Source organism: Periplaneta americana, chromosome 6, assembly GCF_040183065.1.
Source record: "Periplaneta americana isolate PAMFEO1 chromosome 6, P.americana_PAMFEO1_priV1, whole genome shotgun sequence".
Classification (NCBI taxonomy): domain Eukaryota; kingdom Metazoa; phylum Arthropoda; class Insecta; order Blattodea; family Blattidae; genus Periplaneta; species Periplaneta americana.
The window spans coordinates 188034949-188059396 of NC_091122.1; the positions used below are offsets into that span (position 1 = coordinate 188034949).

General features: G+C 35.8%; 1 long non-coding RNA gene across 1 annotated transcript; it reads right to left on the minus strand.

Annotated features, from left to right (window-relative positions):
• Nucleotides 1-698: 698 nt before the first annotated feature.
• LOC138702136 (uncharacterized) lies at nucleotides 699-23195 on the minus strand. Its single transcript, XR_011332789.1, has 3 exons — nucleotides 22802-23195; nucleotides 22552-22663; nucleotides 699-1508 (listed from the first exon to the last, which is right to left on the minus strand). It is a non-coding gene; the product is annotated as an uncharacterized lncRNA (long non-coding RNA).
• Between the last annotated feature and the right edge of the window lie 1253 nt (nucleotides 23196-24448).

Consider the following 24448-nt stretch of genomic DNA (forward strand, 5'->3'; position numbering starts at 1 on the left):
CTTGCTTCAATTCCCGTGTTTTCCCTAATTGTTTGTGGATTTTCTCTAACATATTCATGTCATCCGCATATACAAGAAGCAGTAACCCGTTCAATTCCAAATCCTCTCTGCTATCCTGAACTTACCTAATGGCATATTCTAGAGCGAAGTTAAAATGTAAAGGTGATAGTGCATCTGCTTGCTTTAGCCCGCAGTGAAAATATTATGTTATTGAGAAATTAATCATTGAAGTATATTCCTCCTTTTGTTTGTGGCTAAGTGCTAATTTTGTACATCGACAATTGATTACACATTGATTAACTACACGACAACACGGCATTCTTCAAGATAACAATGAAATATTATCGCACTAGAAACCTCTGTCCCTACGCAAGTCTTGCGTTGTACAGTCTCTCCGCAGGAGTAAATATGGCTGCCGCGGCGGCATTTGTTGGATCAAAAGAATGCGGTACTCTCCAATATTCACTGCTCTGTGAGGACCAACTTCCTCCTGCCATCTACTGCTGAGATTGAAAAACTAACGAACTTGCTATATGCAAAGAAGTCTGAAATCTGGAGAGACTTTAACCACAGTCTACTATATACAGTCGCGAAGCTCAATATGTAGTAAAAATGCAAACATGGGTAATTGCCCACCACTAGGATCGCTACTATCGCCTCATCATCACAGATCTCTTGTAGCAGATGACAAAAATATGTTACACTTTCGTTGTCGTGTTCTTTTGGAAAAATTAACACCTTCCTTCCATTATTTAAATATTAAATGGATAAAGTTAATTTATTATTTTAATGACGTGTATTAAATTCCACCATAAACTCGAAGATACCTGCAAGAAATAGGTTAATATTATTTTTGTTTGTGCAAAACGAACTGAAATTTACTATAATCGCTTCAGTCATTCAAGATTATAGCGATAATGAACTATGAAACCAATAAATATTAATTTGCATTTCCCTTTACAACAATAATATAATAACAGTAATAATGGAAATATGAATTAATGGGAGTAACTTTACGTGTACCGGTACTTGTAGTGTAGGCTTACGTAGTTAATGAAGTGGGATGAGGTTAAGCAATAATAATCACACCAGAATTGGAAATAAAACGTGATCAATAAAATTTATTGTAACAGACTTACTTTTTCTACGTCTCTAGTAAAGTAACAAATAACAATAACAAAATTAAAAGCTATAATTAAAAACATATCCTTTGAAAAAAAAGTAGGCCTAAGTTGTCTGAAAATGTACAATTATTCAAGGAATCAGCTGATACAGACGTAGAATTAGTGCAAAGCTTTTGTTTCTCAGCTGCAGGTAATAACAGAACAGGATTATTTGAAACATCAAATAAAGTCGGAACTGCATTCCAGATTAATTTATTTTTGTTTTCATTCATAAATTGTGTGTTTTCGAAATGAAGAGAGTAGAACTTTATATTATTATAAAGACATGCTTCATTCTTTGTCATTAGATCTTCCCTCCTGCTGTTTATTAACCACTTTTTGCATCTAGAAGTAAAATAAGAAATAGATGTTAGGATTTTTCTTCACAAGCATCAATGCAAAATACGCAACGACTTAGCATTCGATGGAAATACGACTCAGTCCACTCTAAATCCAAAGTCGACCGTGGACAGTCTATTGTTTCTAGTTGCTAACCGCTTGGAGCGTTTTATCGCGAGATTTGCAAAAAATCACCTCAAGCTTCGCAACTGTATATAATAGACTGTGCTTTAACCACAGTTTAGTATATACAGTTGCGAAGCTCAATACCTACTAAATATGCAAACATAGTTACAATATGCATCCATAGATAGTTGCTAGCCACCAGGATCGCTACTATCGCCTCATCACAGACTCTTTCCCTAGCAGACGATAAAATGTATCGTACTTTTGATATCGTGTTCTTTTGAAAAATTAACACCTTCCTTCCACTATTGAAATACGAAATACATAAGGTTTATATATTATTTTCAGTAAGTATATATTATATTTTATAAACTCACCTTCCTGGATCTTTCGGAAGAAGGATAACACTGACCTCTTTTTCTTAGAATTTACAGTAGCGTGCAAATTAATCCGAACACGACATATTTTTACATTTTCTGTCATTGTTGGCCTCACAGCTGCTCATACCGCTTTAATTGACATCTGTAGTACGTGTAATTCCATTGTTGAAGGTCTGTCATTTTTTTTATAATATGTGACATTTTGCCTGTCGTTTTGTACTTATAAGCATTTTAGTTGTGTTGAAGACTTAATACTGCAATCCTGTGTACATTCTGTCGTCTTCACAAATGGATACAACTCCACGAAAACTGTCTAAAATTGTAACATTAGCAGAGCATTCTTCTATGGCACAGAGGCAAATTGCTGCAGAATGTCACATCGGTTTGGCTACTGTTAATTCGATCATAAAAGGATACAGGGAGACTGGATCCATCACACCCCAGAAAAAAGGAAAGTGTGGCCGGAAAAGGAAGACTTCACCTGCAGATGATCGTTTAATTGTCAGGAAAAGTAAATTAAACCCTAGACTAACTGCTGTCGACTTAACCCGCGAGTTAATGGCTACCACTGGGGCGAATATTCACGTCACAACAATGCGGCGTAGGCTTTTGGAAGCTGGACGAAGGGCTCGTAAGCCTATTAAGAAGCAACTGCTAACCCCTGTTATGTGCAAAAAAACGCTTAATGTGGGCAAAATTGCATCAACACTGGACAGTGAATGACTGGAAGAATGTACTTCTTTTTCCGATGAATCTCATTTCGAGGTCCACGGCCACCGTGTTTCTTACGTACGGAAAGGATCCGAAAAAGTAACAGCAGCCCATCTCCAACAAGCACCCAAATACCCCCCTAAAGTAATGTTTTGGGGTTGTTTTACACATGAAGGGCCTGGAGCATTAATACCTATCAAGGGAATGATGAATTCTGACAAATATATTCACTTATTGGAAACCAGAATCGTACCCCAGTTGCAAAAATCATTTCCGGATGGCAGAGGTGTGTTCCAACAAGACCTGGCACCATGCCATACGTCTCGAAAAACTACAGAATTCTTCAACAAGAAGAATATTCAGGTACTCCCCTGGCCAGGCAACTCACCCGACATCAACCCCATTGAGAACTTGTTGTCAATTTGCAAAAGAAGAATGCAAAAAATGGATTGTTCTACAAAGGAGAAGATGATTTCTGCCCTCATTGGTGTATGGTTTCGCGATGAAGAAATGAAGAATATTTGTGGGAAATTAGTGGAATCCATGCCAAATCGTCTCAGAGCTGTTATTAGGAACAAGGGAGGCCACATAGATTAGTGAGGTATGTCTTAGATCCTTATCCCGTTTGAGTGTTTTTGCATAAGTAATTACGTTGTTCGGATTAATTTGCACGCTACTGTATAGTGCTACAAACGTCTCCTTGTCCCATATTATTATTCAAATTATTGTATTTTAGCCAGTTACAGTTATTACAACCGATTACGAACATTTCACAGTTTACACAACTTTTCACAACAATGCGAAATACGGCACAGTCAATGCCTTTTCGATCTAGAGCAGGCCGTAATGTATGTTCGGGTTTTCTATTTCAGTGTATGAAGCTCAGTGAATTATTATATTATAACTTTATTGCATATCATAGCTAAGTTTTATTTAGTGTAATGTGTCCCTAAGTTCCCTTTACTACTTGGTGCATAATATGTTGCAGAAATAATTACAAAACTGTGTTATTTTAATGTGAAGAGAATTTTACATGTTAACGGTAATCTTTTCGCATCAACATTTTAAGTTTAGAACGGAAGCTATTTTGAGGTTTAATAAAAAAGAATTTATATTGTGATTTTAATATAGCACATCTACCTTCCTTGACAAAGACAGAAAATTTATCGTACCACTCATATGAAATTGGTGTACGTACGATTGTTACTTCGTCTCTTAGGTAGTAGATAAATACAATAATTCAGTACTCAATTGTAGTATTAAAATACAAACAAATTGAAAGTGCGGAGTATCATACATGACATTATGCTTAATTATAATGTATAATTGCGTCGTCTCGTCATCGTCTCATCGTTTCGTCGTCGTCGTCTCATCGTCGTCTTCGTCTCGTCGTCGTTGTCTCGTCAACGTCTCGTCGTCTCATTGTCTCGTTGTCTAGTCATCTCGTCGTCTCGTCGTCGACTCGTCGTCGACTCATCTCATCGTCGTTTCGTCGCAGTCGTCATCGACTCGTCGTCGTCTCTTCGTCTCATCGTTGACTCCTAGTCATTTAGTCATTATCTCGTCGTCTCATTGTCTCGAAGTATCGTCGTGATCTCGTCGTCTCGTCGTCGTCTCGTCATTGTCGTCTCGTCGACGTCGCTGTCGTCTCGTCGTCGTCGTCCCGTCTCGTTTTCTCGTCGTCGTCGTCTCGTCGTCGCCTTGTCCTTGTCTCGTCGTCGCCTCGTCTTTGTCTCGTCGTTTCGACGTCCCAACGTCTCGTTTTCGCATCGTCGTCTCGTCCTTCTCGTCGTAGACTCGTCGTCACGTCGTAGACTCGTTGTCTCGTAGTCGTCTCGTCGCCGTCGTTGTCTCGTCTTCGCCTCGTCGTCGTTTTGCCGTCTTCGTCGTCTTGTCGTTGTCGTCTCCTCGGCTTTTCGTATCGTCGTCGTCTCGTCGTACGTTCGTCGTCGTCTCTTCGTCTCGTCGTCGACTCGTCTTTTTCTCTTCGTCGTCCTCTAGTCTTCGTCGTCTCGTCGTCGTATTCTTCGTCTCGTCGTCGTCTTCTTCGTCTCATCGTTTTCTCGTCGTCTCGTCGCGGTCTCGCCGTATTGTTTTCTACTCGTCGTCTCATTGACTCGCTGTCTCTTCTTCGTCTCGTCATTCTCGTCGTCTAGTCGTCCTGTCGTCGTCTCGCCATGTACTCTCGTCGTCGTTGCCTCGTCGTTTCGTCGTCTTCATCGTCTCGTCGTCGTCTCGTTGTCTCGTCGTCGTCTTTTCGTCTTCTTCGTCGAAGTCGTCCTCATTGTAGTCTCGTCGTCGTCGTCTCGACGAGACTACGACGAAGAGACGATGACGACGAAACGACGACGAGACGGCGACATGACGACGATACGACGACGAGAAGACGAGTCGACGACGAGACAGCAGGTCGACGACGAGACGACGAGGCGACGAGACGAAGATACGACAACAACGAGACGACGAAACGACGAGTAGGAAACGAGACGGCGAGTCGACGACGAATATTTTGAAATATTCTGAATTTTGAAAATTTTTTGGGAATGACTTTACCTGTCCTTAACCTGACCTTGAAATTGCCTAGTCCTGATCCTTACCTCACCTTCACCTGGCCTTGACCTGACCTTCGTCTGACATTGACATGACCTTAATCTGACATTGACATGACCTTGACCTTGACCTTGTCCTGACCTTGACCTGAACTTCACCTGACCTCGACTTGACCATGACCTGACATTCACCTGACCTTCGAATAACACTAACCTTACATTCAACAGAACTTCACTAGACCTTGACCTTGACCTGACCTTCACTAGACCTTGACCTTACTTTGACTTAACCTCCACCTGACATTGACTTGACATTACCTGATCTTGACTTGACCTGACCTAAACCTGAAGTTCACCTGACCTTGACCTGACCTTCGACTGACCTTGACCTTACCTTTAGTTGAAGGTCAGGTCAAGGTCAAGTTCAGGTGAACGTCAGGTCAAGGTCAGGTGAATGTCAGGTCAATGTCAGGTGAAGGCCAGGTCTAGGGTCAGGTGAAGATCTGGTCAATGACAGGTCAACGTCAGGTGGAGGTCAGGTCAAGGTTAAGGTCAGGTCAATGTCTTGTCAGGTCAGATGAGCGTCAAGTCAAAGTCAATTCAAGATCAGGTCAAGTTCAAGGTCAGGTACGGCTAAGATAAGGTGAAGGTCAGGTCAACGTCAGGTGAATGTCAGGTCAAGGTCAGGTGAATGTCAGGTCAGTGTCAGGGGAAGGTCAAGAGAAGGTCAGATCAATGTCATGGTAAAGTGAAGGTCAAGTCAATGTCAGGTCAAGATCAAAGTAAGGTGAAGGTCTCTTGAAAATCAGGTCAATGTCAGGTGAAGTTCAGGTCAATGTTAGTCGAAGGCCAGGTCAAGGTCATGTCAATGTCAGATGAAGGTCATTTCAATATCAGATGAATGTCAGGTCAAGGTCAGGACAAGGTCATGTGAAGAACAGGTCAAGGTCAATTTCAAGGTCAGGTATGGTCAGGCCAAAAAAGTTTCAAAATTCAGAAAATTTCAAAATATTAAAAAATTTTCAAAATTAAATAAATTTTCAAAATTCAAAATTTCAAAATTTAGAAAAATTTCAACCAAACATTTTCAAGAACATTCAAAATGTTTTTCAATTTTGAAAATTGTTTGAATTTTGAAAATTTTGAAATTTTTTGGAATTTTCAAAATTTTTTGGCCTGACATTACCTGACCACGACAGACGTTAACCTTGACCTGACATTCACCTGACCTTCACCTGAAATTAACTTGACCTTCAATTGACATTGACCTGATATTCACCTTGACCTGACCTTGACCTGGCATTCACCTGACTTTCATTTGACCACCGGACACTGACCTGACCTTCACCAGACCTTCGCTTGACATTGACATGACCTTGAGTTGAAGGTCACATCAATGTCCAGTCAAAGTCAAGTTCTGGCGAATGTCAGGTCAATGTCAGGTGAAGGTCAAGTCAACGTCAAAGTCAGGTGATTGTCAGGTCAATGTCAAGTGAAGGTCTGGCCAAAGTCAGGTGAAGATCAGGTCAATGTCATGTCGAGGTCAGGTCAGATGAAGGTCAGGTCAATGTCATGTCGAGGTCAGGTCAGATGAAGGTCAGGTCAAAGTAAGGTCAAGGACAATGTCAGGTCAAGGTCAGGTCAATGTTAGGACAAGATTAGTTCAATGTCTGGTCAACGTCAGGACAAGGTGAATTTCATGTCAATGTCAAGCGGTAAGGAGAATGTCAGGTGAAGATCAGGCCAATGACAGGTCAAGGCGAAGTTAAGGTCAACGTCATGTCAATGCCAGGCGAAGGTCAGGTCAAAGTCGAGGTTAGGTTGATTGGTTTTGAAAAATTTTGAACATTTTGAAAATGTTGAGTTATTGGAATTTTGAAAAATTTTTTTAAATTTGAAATTGTTTTGAATTTCTTAAAATTTTGAAGAATTATGGATTTTTTTTTAAATTTAGCACATTTTGAAAAATTTGAAAATGTTTGAAAATTTTAAAAATTTTGTAACTTTTTATGAATTGCTAAAAATTTTGAAAAATTTTGGAATTTTTTAAAAATCAGAAAAATATTGAAAATCTTGAAAATTATTGCATTTTTTTTAAATTTTGGCAAATTTTGAAAATTTTAACAATATTGACGAATTTTGAAAATTTTTTGAAAATTAGAGCAAATTTTAAACTTTTTAAAATTTTGAAATTTTTTGGAATTTTTCCAGTTTTGAAAATTTTGAAAACAGAAATTTTTGATATATACTGAAGATTTTGATATTTTTTGAAAAAAAATTGGAATTTTTAGAAATTTTTGAAAATTTTGATAACGGAATTTTTAAAAAATTTGAAAGTTTGGAAGATTTTTGTAAATGAAAATTTGTGTAATTTTGAGAAATTTTGAAAATTATTCAAAATTTTGAAAATGTTTGGAATTTTGACGAATTTGGAAAATTTTGTTTTCAAAAAATTTGAAAAATTTCGTACGTTTTGAAAAAATTTGAAAAATTTAAAAAATCTTGAGAATTTTGATAACATTGAACATTTTGAGTTTTTGTTGACTCAAACGTTTTTATAATTTTTTGAAATATTTTGAAATTTTTGGAAAATTTTGAAAAATATAGAAAATTTTTCAAAAATCAGAAAATTTCTGTAATTTTTGGAAAATATGGAATATTTCTAAAAATTAAAAAAAATTTTTGGAATTTTGGCGAATTTTGAATTTTTATAAATTTGAGAAAATTTAAGAATTTTAAAATTTTTTTGGAAATTTAAAAAAAATTTTTAAACTTTTGGAAATTATGAAACTTTTTGAAGATTTTGTCAACTTTTTTTAATATTATTGAAAAATTTTTGAGAAATTTTGAAAATTTTGAATTATTTTCAAAATTTTTGAAAAAATTGAAATTTTATAAATTTTGAGAAATTTTGAAACTTTTGTAAATTTGGAATGGTTTTTTAATTTTGTAAAATTTTGAAAATTTTTGGGATTTTTTAGAAGTTTGAACATTTTTGAAATTTTTTAACTTTGAAAAATGAAAATTTTTGGAATTTAAAAAAAAAATATGAAAAAATTTGAAAATTGTGAACTCGAAATTTTTGGAAATTTTTGAAAAATTTTGAAAATTTTGATATATTTGAAATTATTTTTACTTTTTTAAACTGAAAATAATTGAAAATTTTTGTAATTTCGTAAATGCTTGAAAATTATCAAAAATTTGTAATATCCTGAAAATTTTTAAAAGATTGAAAAATTTAGAAAATTTTTGAAGTATTTTAAAATTTTTGATAATTTCGAGAAATTTAAAAAAAATTTGAAAATTTATAATTTTTTTGGAATTTCGAAATATTTGGAAATATTTTAAACATTTTGACAATTTTGACAAGTATTGAATATTTATGACCATTTTGAATTTTTTTTTTGGAATTTTGAAAAATTTTGGAATTTTTTTATATTTTTGAAAAGTTACAAAATTTGACAATTTTCTAAAGTTTCGAAAATTTTAAAATTTTTTGAAAATTTCGAAATTATTTTGGTTTTATTACATTTAGAGAAATTTGGGAAATTTTGAAAATATTGAAAATTTTTGAAAATGTGGATAATTTTTGCAAATTTTTAGAATTTTTGGATATTTAGAAAATTTTTGACAATTTTGAAAATTTTTTAATTTTGATGAATTAAGAATTTTTTTAGATTTTAGAAATTTTGAAAATATTCGACAATTTTCCAATTTTTAGGAGTCTGAAAAATTTTGACGAATTTTGAGAATTTTTTTAAATTCTGAGAAATTTTGAAATTTTCTGAAAATTTTGAAATTTGTTGAAATTTTAAAAAAATTTTGAAAACTTTTGGAAATTTTGGAATTTTAGAAAAATTTGGAAACTTTTTAAAATTTTGAAAATTTTGAAACTTTTTAGAATTTTGAAAAATTGTGAAGGTCACATCAGGGTCAGGTCGAAGTCAGGTCAAGATGAAGGAATGGTGAAGGTCTAGTCAATGTCAGGTGAAGGTACGGTTAAGATAACGTGAAGGTCAAGTCAGGGTCAGATTAATGTCAGGTGTAGGTAAGGTCAAGGTCAGGTGAATGTCAGGTCAGTGTCAGGTAAAGGTCATGGTCAAGTGAAGGTCAGGTCAAGATCAAGGTAAGGTGAATGTCAGGTGATTGACAGGTTAATGTCAGGTGAAGGTCTGGTCAAGGTCAGGTGAAGGTCAGGTCAATGTCATGTCGTTGTCAGGTCAAAGTCAGGTCAGATGAAGGTCAGGTCAATGTCAGGTCAAGGTGAAGTCAAAGTAACGTCATGTGAATGCCAGGCGAAGGTCAGGTCACGGTCGAGGTCAGGTTGAAAATATTTCAAAATTTTGAAGTTTTTTAAAATTGTGAAAAATTTTGAAATTTTTTTAAATTTTTTAAAATTTTGAAAAATTTTGAAAATTTTGAAAAATTTAGAAAATTTTGAAAAATTTAGAAAATTTTGAAAAATTTAGAAAATTTTTTAAAAATTTGAAGTTTGAAATTTTGAAAATTTTGGAACTTTTTAAAAAAATTGAAATATTCTAAATTTTTGGAAATTTTCAAAATTATTGTATTTTTTTTCATCATCATCCTTCACGAATTAGGCCTCTGTAGACCTGTTTCGGCCCCATCTAGCAGTCTTCTTAAAGGTCTTCCTGGTCGACGATGTCCTCTAGGTTTATATTGCATCATAATTTTTGGGAGTAATATTGACGAATTTTGAAAATTTTAAAAAAATTAGACCAATTTTGAAAAATTTTTTTAATTTTGAAATTTTTTAGAGTTTTTGAAAAGTTTTGAAATTGAAAATTGTGAAAATTTATGGAATTTTGACTTTTGATAATTTTGTGAAATTTTTGGAATTTTAAAAATATTTTGAAAATTTGAAAATTTTTGGAAATTGAGAATTTTTTTTAAATTTTAAAAGGAATTTTGAAAATTTTTGTAAATATTGAAAATTTTTGGAATTTTGAAAATTTTGTAATTATTGAAAAATGTTGAAAATTTTTGTAAAGTTTTAATTGTTTTGAATTTTGAAAATTTTTAAAATATTGAACATTTTTGGAATTATTACGAATTATGCTTTCTTTAAATGCGACAAATTTAGAAGATTTGGAATTTTAGAAAAATTTGGAAATTTTTATAAACCTTGAATATTTTTGAAATTTTGAGAAATTTTGATAATTCCTGAAATTTTTTAAATTTGTTGGAATTTTGAAAAAATTATAAAATTTGTGGAATTTTAAAAGATTTGTAAATATTTGAAAATTTTGACAATTTTTGTAATTTTCGAGAAATTTGGAAACATTTGAGAAATTTTGAAAATTTCTGAAAATCTTTAAATTTGTTGGAATTTTGAAAAAATTTTTAAAATTTTTGGAATTTTTAAAAGATTTTTATTTGTTTTTAATTTTGAAAAATTTTGTAAATGTTGAAATTTTTTGGAATTTTGAAAAATTTTGAAGGTCTGGTCAGGTTCAGGTCTAGGTCAAGTTCTGGTGAAGGTCAGGTCAATGACAGGTGAAGGTCAGGTGAAAGGTCAATGTCAGGGGAAGGTCAGTTCAATGACATATCGCGGACGGGTCAATGTCAAGGTCATGTCTAGGTCCGATTAAGGTCAGGCGAGGTCAGGCCAAAAAAATTTTCAAAACTCAGAAAATTTCAAAATATTTAAAAATTTCAAAATATTTAAAAATTTTCAAATTTCAAAAATTTTCAAAATTGAAAAAAATTTCAAAATTTTGAAAAATTACAAAATTTTCGAAAATTCCAAACATTTTCAAGAACATTCAAAATGTTTTTCAATTTTGAAAATTTATGAAACTTTTTAAAAATTTTTGAATTTTGTAAATTTTTTGGCCTGACATTACCTGACCTTCACACTGACCTGGTCTTCCCCTGACATTGACCTTGACTTGACCTGATCATCACCTGACATTGACCTGACTAATCTGAACTTCACCTGTCATTCGCCTGACCTTCACCTGATATTGACCTCCATTCACCAGATCTTGACCTTCACCTGAACTTAACCTGTCCTTGAATTGAAGCTCAAGTTAATGTCCAGTCAAGGTAAAATTTTGGTGAATGTCAGGTCAATGTTATTTGAAGGTCAGTTCAATGTAACGCGATTGTCAGGTCAATGTCAGATTAAGTTATGGTCAAGGTCAGGAGGTCAGTTCAATGTCATATCGAGGTCAGGTCAAGGTCTGGTCAGGTCATATGAAGGTCAGGTCAAAGCCAAGTCAAGGACAAGGTCTGGTGAATTTCAGGTCAATATCAGGTGAAGGTCAGGTCAACGTCAGGACAAGGACAGGGCAAAGTCAGCTCAAAGTCAGGTCAACGTAAGAACAAGGTTAGGTCATTGGTCAGGTCAGGTGAATGTCAGGTCAATTTCAGTTAGGTGAATGTCAGACCAAGGTCAGGTCAAGGTCAGTTCAACATCAGGTAAAATGCCAGTTTAAGGTCAGGTGAAGGTCAGTTGAAGGACAAGTCAACATCAAGGTCAGGTCAAGGTCAAGTCGAGACCAAAGTCAGGTGAAAGTCAAGTCAAATTCCAGTGAAGGTCAGGTGAAGTTCAAAGTCTGCTGTTCAGGCCAATGTCAGATGGTCAGGTGAAGTTCAGGTCAATGTCAAGCGAAGGTCAGTTGATGGTCAGGTGAACGTCAGGCCAAAGTCAGTTGAATGTCAGATTAATGTCAGGTGAAGGTCAGGTCAGGGTGTCATGGCAAGGTCAGATCTAGGTCAGGTCAATGTCAGGCGAAGGTCTGGTCAAGATCAGAGTCAGCAGAATGTCAGGTTAATATCAGGTCAAGGTCAGGTGAAGTTCAAGTCAAGGTCTGGTTAATGTCAGGTCAAGATCAAGGTAGGTGAAGTTCTGTTGAAGGTCAGGTCAATGTTAAGTGAAATAGAGGTCAATGTTAGTTAAAGGTCAGGTCAATATCAGGTCAAGGTCAGGACAAAAATCAAGGTCATGTTAATGTCATATGAAGGTCATTTCAATGTCAGATGAATGTCAGGTCAAGGTCAGGTGAAAGTCAGATCAAGGTCATGTGAAGATCAGGTCAAAGTCTATTTCAAAATCAGGTATGGTCATGCCAAAAAATTTTCAAAGTTCAGAAAATGTCAAATTATTAAAAAAGTTTCAAAATTTTAAAAAATCTCAAATTTTTTTAAAATCCCAAACATTTTCAAGAACATCAAAATGTTTTTCAATTTTGAAAATGTTGAAATTTTTTTTAATTTTCAAAATTTTTCGGCCTGACATTACCTGACCTTGAACTTGACTTTCACCTGACCTTCACCTTTCGTTGACCTTGACCTTCACCTCACCTTGACTTGACTCAGCTGGCATTGACCTGGCCTTCACCTGACATTGCCCTTCATTCACCTGAAATTGACCTTCACCTGAACTTTGCCTAACATTGAGTTCAAGGTCAATCAAGGTCCAGTCAAGGTGAAGTTCTGGTGATTGTCAGGTCAATGTCAGGTGAAGGTCTGGTCAAGGTCAGGTGAAGATCAGGTCAATGTCAGGTCACGGTCTGTTCAGGTTAGATTAAAGTCAGGTCAAAGTGAGTCAAGGTCAGTTCGAGGTCAAGGTCTGGTGAATGTCAGGTCAATGTCAGGTGAAGGTCAGGACAATGTCAATTGAATGTCAGACCAAGGTAAGGACAAGGTCAGGTCAAGGTCAGGTGAATATCAGGTCAACGTCAGGAAAAGGTCAGACCAAGGTCGGGTCAACGTCAGGTCAAGGTTGGGCCAGTCCGGTGGTCAGGTCAACGTCATGTTAAAACATTTTAAAATATCATAAAATCTGAAAATTTTGAAAATTATTGAATTTTTTAAAAAATTTTACAAATTTTTGAAAAATTTTACAAATTTTTGCCAATTTTGAAAATTATTGCATATTGACATATTTTGAAAATTTTTATAATTTTGAACAATTTTGAACATTTTTTAAAATTTTGAAAATTTTTGGAATTCTTAAAAATTTTTTTAAATTTTGAATCCGAAAATTTGGGAAAATTTTTTGAAATTTTTAGTCTTGAAAATTTTGAGAAATTTTTGGAATTTTTTTAAAATTTTGAAAATTTTTCGGAATATTTAGAAAATTTTGAAAACTTGGAACTTTTATAGAATTTGAAAGGATTTGAAAATGTAAATATTGAAGAATTCTGGATAATTTTAGAAAATTTATGGAATTTTGATGAATTTTGAAGATTATTGAATATTTTGTAAATTTTAAAATTATGACGAATTTTGAAAAATTTTGGAATTTTTTAAAAATTTTGAAAAATTTGAAAATTTTTGAAAATTCTGAAAATTTTGAAATTATTTTGAATTTTGAAAATTTTGAAAAATTTTTAACATTTTTGAAAATATTGGACATTTTTGGAATTTTTGGACAATTTTGAAAATGTTTGATAATTTAAAAATGGGTGTGTTTGGTACTCTTTACCAGTGTTTCGGTGTGTTTGAAAGTGTTTACCAGTGTTTGGGTGTGTTTAGTAGTGTTTACCAGTGTTTGGCTGTGTTTGGTAGTGGTTACCAGTGTTTGGTAGTGTTCACAAGTGTTTGGGAGTGTTTGGTAGAGTTTACCAGTGTTTGGCTCTGTTTGAAAGTGTTTAACAGTGTTTGGCTGTTTTTGAAAGTGTTTACCAGTGCTTGGCTGTGTTTGGTAGTGTTTACCAGTGTTTGGCTGTGATTACAAGTGTTTACCAGTATTTGTGTTTGGTAGTGTTTACCAGAGTTTCGGTGTGTTTGAAAGTGTTTACCAGTGTTTGGGTGTGTTTGGTAGTGTTAGCAGTGTTTGGCTGCGTTTGAAATATTTTATCAATGTTTGGCTGTGTTTGCTAGTGTTTAATAGTGTTTACCAGTGTTTGGGTTTGCTTGAAAGTGGTTACCAGTTTTTGGGTGTGTTTTGTAGTCTTTACCAGTATTTGGGTATAATTGGTAGTGTTTTCCAGTGTTTGTGTTTAGTAGTGTTTACCAGTGTTTGAGTGTGTTTGAAAGTGTTTACCAGTCTTTGGGTGTGTTTGGTAGTGTTAGCACTGTTTGGCTGTGTTTGAAATAATTTACCAGTGTTTGGCTGTGTTTCGTAGTGTTTAATAGTGTTTAACAGTGTTTGGGTGTGCTTGAAAGTGGTTACCAGTTTTTGGTGTGTTTTGTAGTCTTTACCAGTTTTTGGGTATAATTGGTAGTGTGTTACAGTGTATGGGTGTGATTGGTAGTGTTTAACGATGTTTGCGTGTGTTTGAAATTGTTTACCATTGTTTGGTTGTGTTTGGTAGTGTTTACAAGTTTGGCTGTGTTTGAAACCGTTTACCAGTGTTTGGGTGTGTTTGGTAGTGTTTACTATTGTTTACCAGTGTTTGGCTATATTTGAAAGTGTTTACCAGTGTTTGCCTTGTTTGAAAGTGTTTACCAGTGTTTGGATGTGTTTGAAAGTGTTTACCAGTGTTTGGCTGTGTTTGAAAGTGTTTACCAGTGTTTGGCTATGTTTGGTAGTGTTTACCAGCGTTTTGGTATGTTTGTAAGTGTTCACCAGTGTTTCAGTGTGCTTGGTAGTGTTTACCAGTGTTTGGCTGTGTTTGAAAGTGTTTACCGTGTTTGGTAGTGTCTACCAGTGTGTGGGTGTGTTTGAAAGTGTTTAGCAGTGTTTGTGTGTGTTTGGTACTGTTTACTAGTGCTTCGGTGTGTTTGAAATTGTTTATCATAGTTTGGGTGTGTTCCGTAGTCTTTACCAGTGTTTGGGTGTGTGTGAAAATGTTTACCATTGTTTGGGTGTGTTTGGTAGTGTTTACCAGTGTTTGGCTGTGTTTGGTAGTGTTTACAAGTATTTGGGTGTGTTTCGTAGTGTTTACCAGTGTTTGGCTGTGTTTGGTAGTGTTTACCAGTGTTTGGGTGTGTTTGAAATAGTTTACAATTGTTTGGTTGTGTTTGGTAGTGTTTACCAGTGTTTGGCTGTGTTTGGTAGTGTTTACCAGTGTTTGGGTGTGTTTGAAATAGTTTACAATTGTTTGGTTGTGTTTGACAATGTTTACCAGTCTTTTGGTGTGTTTGGCAGTTTTTACCAATGTTTGGGTGTGTTTGAAAGTGTTTACTCCTCTGAGGGTGTGTTGGTAGTGTTTACCATAGTTTGGCTGTGTTCGAAATTGTTTACCAGTGTTTGGCTGTATTTGGTAGTGTTTACCAGTGTTTGAGTGTGTTTGAAAGTGTTTACCAGTGTTTGGGTGTGTTACCATTGTTTAGGTATGTTTGGCAGTGTCTATCAGTGTTCGGCTATGTTTGGTAGTGTTTACCAATGTTTGGGTGAGCTTTGAGGTGTTTACGAGTGTTTGGGTGTGTTTTGTACTGTTTACCAGTGTTTGGTTATGTTTTAAAGTGTTTTCCAGTGATTTGGTGTGTTTGGTAGTGTTTACCAGTGTTTCGGTGTGTTTGGTAGTGTGTACCAGTGTTCGGATGAGTTTGAAAGTGGTTACCAGTGTTTGGGTGTGTGTGGTAGTGTTTACTTGTGTTTGGTAGTGTTTACCAGTGTTCGGATGTGTTTGAAAGTGGTTACCAGTGTTTGGGTGTGTGTGGTAGTGTTTACCAGTGTTTGGGTGTGTTTGGTCGTGTTTATCAATGTTTGGGTGTGTTTACCAGTGTTTGGGAGTGTTTGAAAGTGTTTACCAGTATTTAGGTGTGTTTGGGAGCGTTTACCAGTTTTTACCAGTGTTTGGCTGTGTTTGGTAGTGTTTCCCACTCTTTGGGTGTGTTTTAATTTGTTTACCAGTGTTTGGGTTTGTTTGGTAGTGTTTACAAGTGTTTGAGTGTGTTTGGTAGTGTTTACCAGTGTTTGGGTGTGTTTGGTAGTGTTAACCAGTGTCTGTGTGTGTGTTTGGAGGTGGTTATCAGTGTTTGGATGTGCTTACCAGTGTTTGGTTTGTGTTCGAAAGTGTTTACCAGTGTTTAGGTGTGTTTGGGAGTGTTTACCTGGTTTTTACCAGTGTTTCGCTGTGTTTGGTGGTGTTTACCACTGTTTGGGTGTGTTTTAATGTGTTTACCAGTATTAGGTTTTGTTTGGTAGTGTTTACCAGTGTTTGGCTGTGTTTCAAATAGTATACCAATATTTGGCTGTGTTCAATAGTGTTTACTAGTGTTTTCGATTGTGAGTGTTTTTGAAAGAGGTTTCCAGTTTTCGGGTGTATTATGTAGTGTTTACCAGTGTTTGGGAATATTTGGTAGTGTTTACCAGTGTTTTGGTGTTATATGCAGTGTCTACCAGTGTTTGGCTGTGTTTGGTAGTGCTTACCACTGTTTGGGTGTGTTTTAAAGTGTTTACCAGTGTTTGGGTGTGTTTGGTAGAGTTTACCAGTGTTTGGGTGTGTTTGGTGGTGTTTACCAGTGGTTGGGTGTGTTTGAAAGTGGTTACCAGTGTTTGGGTGTGTTTGGTTGTGTTTACCAATGTTCGGGTGTGTTTGGTAGTGTTTACCAGTGTTTGGGTGTGTTTGAAAATGTTTACCAGTGTTTGAGTGTGTCTGGTAGTGTTTACCATTGTTTGGGTGTGTATGAAAGTGTTAGCAGTGTTTGGGTGTGTTTGGTAATGTTTACCAGTGTTTGGCTGTGTTTGAAAGTGATTTCCAGTGTTTGGCTGTATTTCGAAATGTTTAACTGTGTTTGGGAGTGTTTCAAAATGTTTACCAGTGTTTGGGTATGATAGGTAGTGTTTACCAGTGTTTCCATGTGTTCGAAAGTGTTTACCAGTGTTTGGGTGTGTTTGGTAATGTTTACCAGTGTTTGGCTGTGTTTGGTAAAGTTTACCAGTGTTTGGGTGTGTTTGGTAGTGTTTGGCTGTGTTTGAAAGTGTTTTCCAGTGTTAGAAAGTATTTGGCAGTGTTTACCAGTGTTTGGGTGTGATTGGTAAAGTTTGAAAAGTGTTTGCGAGTGTTAGGTAGTGTTTACCAGTGTTGCGTGTGTTTGAAATTGTTTATCAGTGTTTGGTTGTGTTTGGTAGTGCTTACCATTTTTTGGGTGTGTTTGGTAGTGTTTACCATTGTTTGGGTGTGTTTGGTACTGTCTGCCAGAGTTCGGGTGTGTTTAAAAGTGTTTACCAATGTTTGGGTGTGTTTGGTAGTTTCTACCAGTGTTTGGGTGTATTTAAAATTGTTTACCAGTGTTTGGGTGTGTTCGCTAGTGCTTACCAGTGTTTGGGTGTGTTTGAAAGTGATTACCAATGTTCGGGGGTGTTTAGTAATGTTTACCAGTGTTTGGGTATGTTTGGTGTTGTTTACCAGTGTTAGGGTGTGTTTGAAACTGTTTACCAGGTTTGGTAGAGTTTACCAGTGTTTGTATGTGTTTGATAGTGTTTACGAGAGTTTGGGTGTGTTTGGAAGTGTTTTCCTGTGCTAGGGTGTGTTTGGTAGTGTTTACCAGTGTTAGGGTGTGTTTGAAAGTGTATACCATTGGTTGGATATGTTTGAATGTGTATACCACTGTTTGGGAGTGTTTGAAAGTGTTTACCAGTGTTTGGGTGTATTTGGGTAGTGTTTACCAGTGTTTGGGTGTGTTTGGCAGTGTTTACCAAAGTTTGGGTGTGTTTGGTAGTGTTTACGTGTGTTTGGTAGTGTTTACTACAGTTTGGGTGCGTTTGATAGTGTTTACGTGTGTTTGGTAGTGTGTACCAATATTTTGGGTGTGTTTGAAAGTGTTTGCCAGTGTGTGGGTGTGTTTGGTAGTGTTTACCACTGTTTGGATGTGTTTGAAACTGTTTACCACTGTTTGTCTGTGTTTGAAAGTGTTTACCAGTGTTTGGGTTTGTATGAAAGTGTTTGCCAGTGTTTGGGTGTGGTCGAAAGTAGTTACCAGTGTTTGGGCGTTTTTGGTAGTGCATACCAGTGCTTGGCTCTGTTTGAAAGTGTTTACCAGTGATTGGCTGTGTTTGGTAGTGCTTACCAGTGTTTGGGTATGTTTGAATGTGTTTACCAGAGTTTGGGTGTGTTTGGTTGTGTTTAAGAGTGTTTGGCTGTGTTTGGTAGTGGTTACCAGTGTATGGCTGTATTTGGTAGTGTATACAAGTGTTTGGGTGTGTTTGGTAGTGTTTACGAGTGTTTGGCAGTTTTGAAAGTGTTTACCAGTGTTTGGCTGTGTTCGAAAGTTTTTACCAGTGTTTGGCCTTGTTTGGTAGTGTTTACCAGTTTTTGGCTGTGTTTGGTAGTGTTTAGAAGTGTTTGGGTGTGTTTGGTAGTGTTTACCAGTGTTTGGCTGTGTTTGAAAGTGTTTACCAGTGTTTGGGTGTGTTAGGTAGTGTTTACCAGTGTTTCGCTGTGTTTGACATAGTTTACCAGTGTTTGGTTGTGTTAACTAGTGTTTACCAGTGTTTGGGTGTGTTTGAAAGTGGTTGCCAGTTTTCGGGAGTGTTTTGTAGTGCTTACCAGTGTTTAGGTATAATTGGTAGAGTTTTCCAGTGTTTGGGTGTGATTGGTAATGTTTAACAGTGTTTGAGTGTGTTCGAAATTGATTATCAGTTTTTGGTTGTGTTTGGTAATGTTTACCAGTGTTTGGATGTGTTTGAAAGTGTTTACCAGTGTTTGGGTGTGTTTGGTAGTGTTTACCAGTGTTTCGGTTAGTTTGAAAGTGTTTACCAGTGTTTGTGTGTGTTTGAATGTGTTTACCAGTGTTTTTGGTTGTTTGAAAGCGTTTACCAGTGTTTGGGTGTGTTGGAAAGTGTTCAACAATGTTTGCGTGTGTTTGAAAGTGTTTACCAGTGTTTGGGAATGTTTGAAATTGATTAGCAGTGTTTCGGTGTGTTTGAAAGTGTTTAGCAATATTTGGGAGTGTCTGAAAGTGTTTACCAGTGTTTGGGATTGGTTGAAAGTGTTTTCCAGTGTTTGGTTGTGTTTGAAGGTGGTTACCAGTGTTTTGGTATGTTTGACAGTGTTTACCAGTGTTTGTGTGAGTTTGAAAGTGTTTACCAGTGTTTGGGAGTTTTTGAAAGTGTTTACCAGTGTTCGGGTGTGTTAGAATGTGTTTACCAGTGGTTCGGTTAGTTTGAAAGTGTTTACCAGTGTTTGGGTGTGTTTGAATGTGTTTACCAGTGTTTTTGGTTGTTTGAAAGCGTTTACTAGTGTTTGGGTGTGTTTGAAAGTGTTCAACAATGTTTGGGTGTGTTTGAAAGTGTTTACCAGTGTTTGGGAATGTTTGAAATTGTTTACCAGTGTTTCGGTGTGTTTGAAAGTGTTTAGCAATGTTTGGGAGTGTCTGAAAGTGTTTACCAGTGTTTGGGTGTGTTTCAAAGTGTTTACTAGTGTTTGAAAGTGTTTACCAGTGTTTGGGTGTGTTTTAAAGTGCTTACCAGTGTTTGAGAGTGTTTGAAAGTGTTTACCAGTGTTTGCGAGTGATTGAAAGTGTTTACCAGTGTTTGGGTGTGTTTGAAAGTGTTAAATTCACGTTTTTTTCAGCGTGAACGGTCCTTCTTGAGGACCAATCAAATAAACACACGCTTAAAAATATCAGTAATTTAAAACTAATAAAATAAACAGACACTTAAAAAATATCAACTTAAAACTATGGTCATAATGCACAATATGTACATTTTTCCCGGCTGAGCTTGTTTGCGAGGGTTCGACGGAGAAAGGAGAGCGATTCTGACGTCACAAGATAGCTGAGGGCGCCAAAGCTAAAATGCTTCAAAGCATATCTCGTGTTTTTTCTTGTTTTGTTGCTTTGAATGCATTATGCCAAATCAAAGGTGTGCTGTTGCGGTATGCAACGATAAAAATAAAGCGTTGTCTTTTTTTACCATTCCTAAAGATTTAGGAATTAGAAAAAAATGGGTAATTGTGTGCAAAAGACAGGATAAATTCAATCCTTATACATGCAGATTATGCTTTGAAAAATTTAAAGATGACAATTTTGATCCAGATTTTGGAACAGCTTTAATGAAAATAAAGCCGAAACGACCGAGAATGTTAAAGCCTACAGGTAAGTTTAAATAAATCACGTAGGCCTATATAAGTAGTCTACATTAATACCAGCTTTGCATAATAATTAGATTGTGTTCATCTATTGTCCGCGCAACTTATCTGGGCAGCTAAAAGAAAAATACATTTGCTTGCTTAGTGTGATCTGTACTTACAGTAATTTTGCGTTCTGTGAAGACATATATGGCCGGTAGTAATACGAGATGCAACAAGGTTATACGTGCCTTCTACACTCGAGGTTGCTGGTTCAATCCCGGCCGAGGTCGATGGTGGCATTTAAGTGTGTGTAAATGCGACAAGCTCATGCCAGTAGATTTACTGGCTTATAAAAGAACTCCTGCGGGACAAAATTCCGGCAAACTGGCGACGCTGATATAACCTCTGCAGTTGCGAGCGTCGTTAAATAAACCATAATTTAATTTTAATATAGCGTACACAGTAAGGAGAGGGAGATAATAAGGTCAGTGGTTGTTGCGATTAAGAGGCAAAAGAGAAATGTCTTACTTACTTACTTACTTACTTACGACTTTTAAGAAACCTGGAGGTTCACTGCCGCCCTCACATAAGCCTGCCAACGGTCCCTATCCTGAGCAAGATTAATCCAGTCTCTACAGTAATCATATCCCACCTCCTTCAAATCCATTTTAATATTACCCTCCCATCAATGTCTCGGCTTCCCCAAAGATCTCTTCCCTCAACATCCCAACAGTCTATATACATTTCTGGATTCGCCCGTAAGTGCTACATATCCTGCCCATCTCAAACGTCTGGATTTAATCTTTCTAATTATGCCAAAAAACATTTTGACGTTCCAAATTTGTTGGATACAATGCTATCAATGTGAGAGAGAAACCATATTTTGAAAGATTATTCTTTTCTAGTAAGTGTAGGTCTTTCAGTACATTAAATGACGCAACATGCATTCTCTCACACTCAACCATGTCAGGGAAGTACAACTGCTTGTTCCTTACATTTAGCCAGTTATTTCGGATACACTTCAAAATGTGGACTGTCTATAATGAAAAAGAGCTTTCTAGTCATGTCATTTGGATGGATGTAAATAATTATGCTTCAGTTCAGGTGGATCGCTAAGGAACGATACTGCTTTCCTGTACAGAGAACTGTTATCTGAAATAAGTGTTGTTACTTCAAAACCAATTTCTTGTAATCCAAGAATTACATTTTTCAGAATGATGAATAATACATCACCATGAATATTACTGACAGGCAGAATATGGCCAACATCTTTATAATGTGAAAGTACACTGTGAATCATGAGAACACATGCACTTGTGGCACATTCATCACTGTTCATTGCAGTACATACTACCCTGCTCTGTTTAAAATCCTATTGGGATTTAATATGGACCTCATCCATTGACAATAGAACTAACTTGTCTTCTGGAGAGAGTAATGAAAATTTAGCCTACTTTTCATATACAGCAGAAAATAGTCATTTTGCTCCTGTAGAGGGTTTGTTGAAAGCTTTGAACACACTATTTTCAAAGTACGTGGAGCAGGAAGAGTTAAGTTACTGGACCCAAGTATGAATTTGTAACAGTGGGGATATATCGAATGAACCAATGAAGAGAAGATCAATAATTCCCAGGAATAGTTTTTTTACCCTTTTCTTAGGTAGCAAATGTATCTGTTCTTTTAAGAAGCTCAACATATGATGCTTCTCAGGAAACATACTCTCTAAATGTTGGACCAAACCATCAAGAACCGCCAAAGTTTCATCAATATCTTCGCTGTTACACATGGTGGAAGACGCATATACAGAATTTGCATTATGTATCAATGTTTCAATTTCTGTAAGAGTATTAACATGCTTTGGTAATGCCATCTCTTTACAGCATTTGTTGTATAAATTATTGACAAATAATGAAGCATACAAATCTTGTGTTATTTTAACACAGCAAGAAATATGAGGGTTACGTTCCTCGTTCATTAGAATGAAATACATGCATCTTTCTTATTTTATCAAGTCTCATTCAATATTAAGTCTATTGCCAACCAGTTTCAACTTCAATTCATCAAAATCTTTCAATGTAATTGCCTCAATATGTTCATTGTATGTACATAAACTGTTAGCAATTGCATTTGCTAAACACTGGTTTTCTATTCTACGTCTCTTGTCTTCTGGGTCTTCACGGCAGACAGCAGTGATGTCAGAGAGATATTCAGGGCAGTTTGGGAACTGTGATGGAACTACATCTAAATTTTTTAAAACTTTGTAATTAATATTCTATTAAGAAAAAATGAATAGGCTATTATTAACAGCATTGCAGACCTACCCTATCTAGAAATTAAATATAGAACTAACCTTTTATCAATCTTGGGTTTGACAAAGGTGCAGTAAGTAACTTTCCAATCTTTTCATCAAACATGCTTGTAGTTCTTTCAATCTCATGTTCTCTAAAATGAAGTTCACACACCTACAAGACAATTGAAACTGGATCGTGAATGACCAATGAAAGGAGAGGTTATGTTACGTTAGCAAACTATACTCTTATCCTCTAATGTGATTTTAGTATGAAAAGAATTCGGTACCAGTAATCTAACATTACACATACCTTGGAGTTCGTCGTAGGAATAAAATCTTTCCGATGAATAGCTCTAATCCATTTTAAACTTTGGTCTTCCTTGGTGGGAAAAGAGAAAACACACTCACTTTCGGTCCATTTAAGTAATTGCCTCTACAGTTCGGCACACTGCACTTTTGAGGCATTATGCCTTATAATGTGTTAATATTGCACCACTTGAATGTAATTTTACATGCACATTCATTTAAAACATAAAATAATCTCAACTAGAATCATGAGGAAACTGCCAACTTCCCGCCTGAGCTTTAAACACTAGGCCAAATCCCAACAGCATGACGTCACAACATATTCAGATTTTGTTGCAAGGCTTTCTTTGTAGGTGGTGTTTGTTGGTATAGCTCTGAGAGGATAAAAAGAAGTATAGCTTCCATCAGCTGACAGCGTGGTAAGTCCATATTGGCAACCTTCGAACATAAAATATACTTTAATGCTCGAAGTTGGCAACATAGCACTGTAGTTCCAAGTTCGGCCGCTTAACTGTCAAGTCCCATCTTAAAAAAAAAAATAAGTACCATACTTTGTTTCCTGGAAAAGCTTTGGTTTGCATTTTTAATCTGTTTTTTTTACTATGTTTATTATATTTTATAATATATGTTTTTCTTTCGTGATCTTTTCCGTTCTCATCTTTAATTTCATTTTTTATTTCTGCTCTGTTTATAGTTATGATTAGTCCATGAGACATTTCCGTGGGAACGTTGAAAGATTCTATAAATGAATAAATAAATAAATAAATAAATAGTTACCCCGAAAAGAGATGTAATCAACAAAAAATCGAAAGTTGAGTTTTTAGTGGAATAGTGATCTATTAAAGAAATGTCACCGCCTAGCGGACATAAAGTGACATAATTTCTTTTTCAAAGGTTAGAATTTTTGTTTCAATATTGGTATTCCGGCGAATAGTGATGTATTTGTTCTAAAATGGTGGAAGTAACGGAACAAGCTTTGAGTATTAGTGCTGGAAAACAATGAAATAAAGGCCGGAAGCGCAAAACAAACATTCATGAATGGAAGTATAATAAGAATAAAGCCTTAAGAAATGCTGGGAAGCCATATATGAGTAGGAAAGGGTATTCTGTGCCGGGAAAATGTGTATTAGAAACGGTGAGTGGAACACTGATGTAACTGCAATTTTGATTATAAGCTGTTTTTATTAGTTTTCAGATCTAGTCCGATTCATTGGTAATATTTCATTAAACATTTAGGCAACATCGTAACATACACATTACGTCGTGTGAAACTATTTTTAGAAACATGTTTTGTCGAATACACATCCGATATGAAATTTATAGAAAACTAGGAGGGAGAAAATAGTATTAATTTCACAAAAATATCACAAAAAATTAACTTAACCACAAAAAGGGCGCAATATTTAATCGAAATAAAGGCAGGTATTACACATACGAACTTTGCCTGGAACAACGTAATTTTCACACCAAAAGTAATATTATACCACAGTCTTAGTATATACAGTCGCGAAGCTCAATACGTAGTAAATATGCAAATATTAGGTAGTTGCTCACCACTAGGATCGCTAATATCGCCTCATTACAGGCAATGCAAAATAGTACCGTCACAGTCTTTTGTTTGTAGCACCCTCAAAACTCAAGCTTCGTGACT